Here is a 6,167-nt window from a genome sequence, read left to right as displayed (position 1 = left end):
TCGTTTAGTATGTTTCTATTGCTTTCTTCATGACTTATACATGTTCCTATGACTATGAGATTATGCAACTCCCGTTTACCAGAGGAACACTTTGTGTGCTATCAAACGTCACAACGTAAATGGGTGATAGGGATGGCAGTTTTGCCCATGGGTATGGGTACCCGCGGGTACCCTACCCGAAAACAACGGGCATGGGCAAGACTTGGAGAGATTTTGTACCCACGGGTAATGGGCATCCATACCCGCAAAATATACGGGTAGGGCATGGGTATGAAATTATGCCCATGGGTAACCCAATGGATACCCATAAAACATTAATAAATGAAAATAACTCTTATGTCATGTGAGGTCAACATCCAAATCTTGTGGCCCATCCTAAATCCAGTATTCCTTCAACTGGCCATAGCTCATAGGCCCATTATCATCTGCTTGCCACTCATCCTAAGTCTTATGCGACTCCTTGAAAAAGACAAAATCTTGACCCTTCGCTACCGAACTGTTATCCAACTCTCGACCTAGCGATCCACCATTCCCACCACCGCCTTCCACTACATTGGGATTCCACCAATGGCTGATTATACTCCCTTGATGCCTCCAAGAGGCCACCAATCAGAGGAGGCCATGTCAGTGCTATACTGCTCGCCCATCGTCACTTGAATTTAACTCATTTCTCCACCTTTACAAAAAAAAGTTATATATTGTACCCATTAGATACCCATTGGGTATAGGATACCCGATGGGTATGGGCATGGGTGCCAATTTATGCCCACAGGTATTGAAGTGGGTGGGTATGTAAATTTTCCATGGCTATGGGTTTGGGCAGAAGGAGCTTGTACCCGCCCATACCCTACCCAGTGCCATCCCTAATGGGTGATTATAAAGGTGCTCTACAGGTGTCCGAAGGTAGTTGTTGAGTTGGCGTATATCAAGATTAGGATTTGTCACTCCGATTGTCGGAGAGGTATCTCTGGGCCCACTCGGTAATACACATCACTATAAGCCTTGCAAGCATTGTAACTAATGAGTTAGTTGCGGGATGATGTATTACGGAACGAGTAAAGAGACTTGCCGGTAACGAGATTTAACTAGGTATTGAGATACCGACGATCGAATCTCGGGCAAGTAACATACCGATGACAAAGGGAACAACGTATGTTGTTATGCGGTTTGACCGATAAAGATCTTCATAGAATATGTGGGAGCCAATATGAGCATCCAGGTTCCGCTATTGGTTATTGACCAGAGACGTGTCTCGGTCATGTCTACATAGTTCTCGAACCCGTAATGTCCGCACGCTTAAAGTTTGGTGACGATCGGTATTATGAGTTTTTGTGTTTTGATGTACCGAAGGTAGTTCGGAGTCCCGGATATGATCACGGAATAACAAGGAGTCTCAAAATGGTCGAGACGTAAAGATCGATATATTGGATGACTATGTTTGGACACCGAAAGTGTTTCGGGAGGTTTCGGACATTTACCGGAGTACCGGGTGGTTACCGGAACCCCTCGGGGAGTATATTGGGCCTAATGGGCCTTAGTGGGAGAAGAGGAGGGGCGGCCAGGGCAGCCGCGCGCCCCCTCCCCCTCTAGTCCGAATTGGACAAGGAGGGGGGGCCCTTTTTCCTTCTCCTCCTCTCTCCCTTCCTTCCCTTCTCCTACTCCAACAAGGAAAGGAGGAGTCCTACTCCCGGTGGGAGTAGGACTCCCCCCTTGGCGCTCCCTCCTTGGCCGGCCGCCTTCCCCCTTGCTCCTTTACATATGGGGGTAGGGGGCACCTCTAGACACACAAGTTGATCTGTTGATCTCTCCCAACCGTGTGCGGTGCCCCCCTCCACCATATTCCACCTCGGTCATATCGTAGCGGTGCTTAGGCGAAGCCCTGCGTCGGTAGCAACATCATCACCGTCCACGCCGTCGTGCTGACGGAACTCTCCCGTGAAGCTCGCGGCGGGTATCGTTATTTTCTCACCTTCACAGATGATTTGAGCAGATATGGCTATATCTACTTAATGAAACATAGGTCTGAAATATTTGAAAAGTTCAAAGAATTTCAGAGTGAAGTGGAAAATCATCGTAACAAGAAAATAAAGTTTCTACGATCTGATCGTGGAGGAGAATATTTGAGTTACGAGTTTGGCCTTCATTTGAAACAATGTGGAATAGTTTCGCAACTCACGCCACCTGGAACACCACAGCGTAATGGTGTGTCCGAACGTCGTAATCGTACTTTACTAGATATGGTGCGATCTATGATGTCTCTTACTGATTTACCGCTATCGTTTTGGGGTTATGCTCTAGAGACGGCTGCATTCACGTTAAATAGGGCACCATCTAAATCCGTTGAGACGACGCCTTATGAACTGTGGTTTGGCAAGAAACCAAAGTTGTCATTTCTTAAAGTTTGGGGCTGCGATGCTTATGTGAAAAAGCTTCAACCTGATAAGCTCGAACCCAAATCGGAGAAGTGTGTCTTCATAGGATACCCAAAGGAGACTGTTGGGTACACCTTCTATCACAGATCCGAAGGCAAAACATTCGTTGCTAAAAATGGATCCTTTCTAGAGAAGGAGTTTCTCTCGAAAGAAGTGAGTGGGAGGAAAGTAGAACTTGATGAGGTAACTGTACCTGCTCCCTTATTGGAAAGTAGTTCATCACAGAAACCGGTTCCTGTGACACCTACACCAATCAGTGAGGAAGCTAATGATATTGATCATGAAACTTCAGATCAAGTTACTACCGAACCTCGTAGGTCAACCAGAGTAAGATCCGCACTAGAGTGGTACGGTAATCCTGTTCTGGAGGTCATGTTACTTGACCAAGGCAAACCTACGAACTACGAAGAAGCGATGGCGAGCCCAGATTCCGCAAAATGGCTTGAAGCCATGAAATCTGAGATGGGATCCATGTATGAGAACAAAGTGTGGACTTTGGTTGACTTGCCCGATGATCGGCAAGCCATAGAGAATAAATGGATCTTTAAGAAGAAGACTGACGCTGACGGTAATGTTACTGTCTAAAAAGCTCGACTTGTTGCGAAAGGTTTCACCAAGTTCAAGGAGTTGACTATGATGAGACTTTCTCACCCGTAACGATGCTTAAGTCTGTCCGAATCATGTTCGCAATTGCCGCATTTTATGATTACGAAATTTGGCAAATGGATGTCAAAATTGCATTCCTGAATGGATTTCTGGAAGAAGAGTTGTATATGATGCAACCGGAGGGTTTTTTCTATCCAAAGGGAGCTAACAAAGTGCTCCAACGATCCATTTATGGACTGGTGCAAGCCTCTCGGAGTTGGAATAAACGTTTTGATAGTGTGATCAATGTTGGGGAACGTAGCAGAAATTTAAAATTTTCTACGTATCACCAAGATCAATCTATGGAGTCATCTAGCAACGAGAGAGAGGGGAGTGCATTTACATACCCTTGTAGATCGCGCGCGGAAGCGTTCAAGAGAACGGGGTTGATGGAGTCGTACTCGTCGTGATCCAAATCACCGATGATCCTAGCGCCGAACGGACGGCACCTCCGCGTTCAACACACGTACGGAGCGGGGACGTCTCCTCCTTCTTGATCCAGCAAGGGGGGAGGAGAAGTTGATGGAGATCCAGCAGCACGACGGCGTGGTGGTGGAAGTAGCGGGATCCCGGCAGGGCTTCGCCAAGCGCAAGCGGGGAGGAAGAGGTGTCACGGGAGGGAGGGAGGCGCCAGGGCTTGGGGGTGCTGCTCCCATGCGCCTCCCCACTATATATAGGGGTGGAGGGGGCTGGTTTCTTGCCCTCCAAGTCCATTGGGGCGTTGGCAAAGGTGGGGGGAAGAAATCCCATCATTTCCCTTCCCCACCGATTGTTATCCCCCTTTTTTAGGGATCTTGATCTTATCCCTTCGGGATATGATCTTATTCCTTCTAAGGTGGGATCTTAGTGCGCCTTGACCAGGGGTGTGGGGCCTTGCCCCCACTACCCACGTTCATGTGGGTCCCCCCATGCAGGTGGGCCCCACTTCGGAACCTTCTAGAACCTTCCCGGTACAATACCGAAAAATCCCGAACATTTTCCGGTGGCCAAAATAGGACTTCCCATATATAAATCTTTACCTCCGGACCATTCCGGAACTCCTCGTGACGTCTGGGATCTCATCCGGGACTCCGAACAACTTTCGGTTAACCGCATACTAATATCTCTACAACTCTAGCGTCACCGAACCTTAAGTGTGTAGACCCTACGGGTTCGGGAGACATGCAGACATGACCGAGACTACTCTCCGGTCAATAACCAACAGCGGGATCTGGATACCCATGTTGGCTCCCACATGTTCCACGATGATCTCACGGATGAACCACGATGTCGAGGATTCAATCAATCCCGTATACAATTCCCTTTGTCAATCGGTACGTTACTTGCCCGAGATTCGATCGTCGGTATCCCAATACCTTGTTCAATCTCGTTACCGGCAAGTCACTTTACTCGTACCGTAACGCATGATCCCGTGGCTAACTCCTTAGTCACATTGAGCTCATTATGATGATGCATTACCGAGTGGGCCTAGAGATACCTCTCCGTCATACGGAGTGACAAATCCCAGTCTCGATTCGTGCCAACCCAACAGACACTTTCGGAGATACCTGTAGTGCACCATTATAGCCACCCAGTTACGTTGTGACGTTTGGTACACCCAAAGCATTCCTACGGTATCCGGGAGTTGCACAATCTCATGGTCTAAGGAAATGATACTTGACATTAGAAAAGCTCTAGCAAACGAACTACACAATCTTGTGCTATGCTTAGGATTGGGTCTTGTCCATCACATCATTCTCCTAATGATGTGATCCCGTTATCAATGACATCCAATGTCCATGGTCAGGAAACCATAACCATCTATTGATCAACGAGCTAGTCAACTAGAGGCTTACTAGGGACATGTTGTGGTCTATGTATTCACACATGTATTACGGTTTCCAGTTAATACAATTATAGCATGAACAACAGACAATTATCATGAACAAGAAAATACAATAATAACCATTTTATTATTGCCTCTAGGGCATATTTCCAACAATCAAAGCATATGGATTTATACAGACTTATGGAGAAGCCTGTATTTACAAGAAAGTGAGTGGGAGCTCTGTAGCATTTCTAATATTATATCTGGATGACATATTGTTAATTGGAAATGATATAGAACTTCTGGATAGCATAAAAGGATACTTGAATAAGAGTTTTTCAATGAAAGTCCTCGGTGAAGCTGCTTACATATTGGGCATCAAGATCTATAGAGATAGATCAAGACGCTTGATAGGACTTTCACAAAGCACATACCTTGACAAAGTTTTGAAAAAGTTCAAAATGGATCAAGCAAAGAAAGGGTTCTTGCCTGTGTTACAAGGTGTGAAGTTGAGTCAGACTCAATGCCCGACCACTGCAGAAGATAGAGAGAAAATGAAAGATGTTCCCTATGCTTCAGCCATAGGCTCTATCATGTATGCAATGCTGTGTACCAGACCTGATGTGTGCCTTGCTATTAGCTTAGCAGGGAGGTACCAATGTAATCCAGGAGTGGATCACTGGACAGCGGTCAAGAACATCCTGAAATACCTGAAAAGGACTAAGGATATGTTTCCCGTTTATGGAGGTGACAAAGAGCTCGTCGTAAATGGTTACGTCGATGCAAGCTTTGACACTGATCCAGACATTTCTAAATCGCAAACCGGATACGTGTTTACATTGAACGGTGGAGCTGTCAGTTGGTGCAGTTCTAAACAAAGCGTCATGGCGAGATCTACGTGTGAAGCGGAGTACATAGCTGCTTCGGAAGCAGCAAATGAAGGAGTCTAGATGAAGGAGTTCATATCCGATCTAGGTGTCATACCTAGTGCATCGGGACCAATGAAAATCTTTTGTGACAATATTAGTGCAATTGCCTTGGCAAAGGAATCCAGATTTCACAAGAGAACCAAGCACATCAAGAGACGCTTCAATTCCATCCGGGATCAAGTCAAGGTGGGAGACATAGAGATTTGCAAGATACATACGGATCTGAATGTTGCAGACCCGTTGACTAAGCCTCTTCCACGAGCAAAACATGATCAGCACCAAAACTCCATGGGTGTTAGAATCATTACTGTGTAATCTAGATTATTGACTCTAGTGCAAGTGGGAGACTGAAGG

Source organism: Aegilops tauschii, chromosome 7, assembly GCF_002575655.3.
Source record: "Aegilops tauschii subsp. strangulata cultivar AL8/78 chromosome 7, Aet v6.0, whole genome shotgun sequence".
In the NCBI taxonomy this organism is placed as follows: Eukaryota; Viridiplantae; Streptophyta; class Magnoliopsida; order Poales; family Poaceae; genus Aegilops; species Aegilops tauschii.
Note: the sequence above shows the minus strand (reverse complement) of the source record.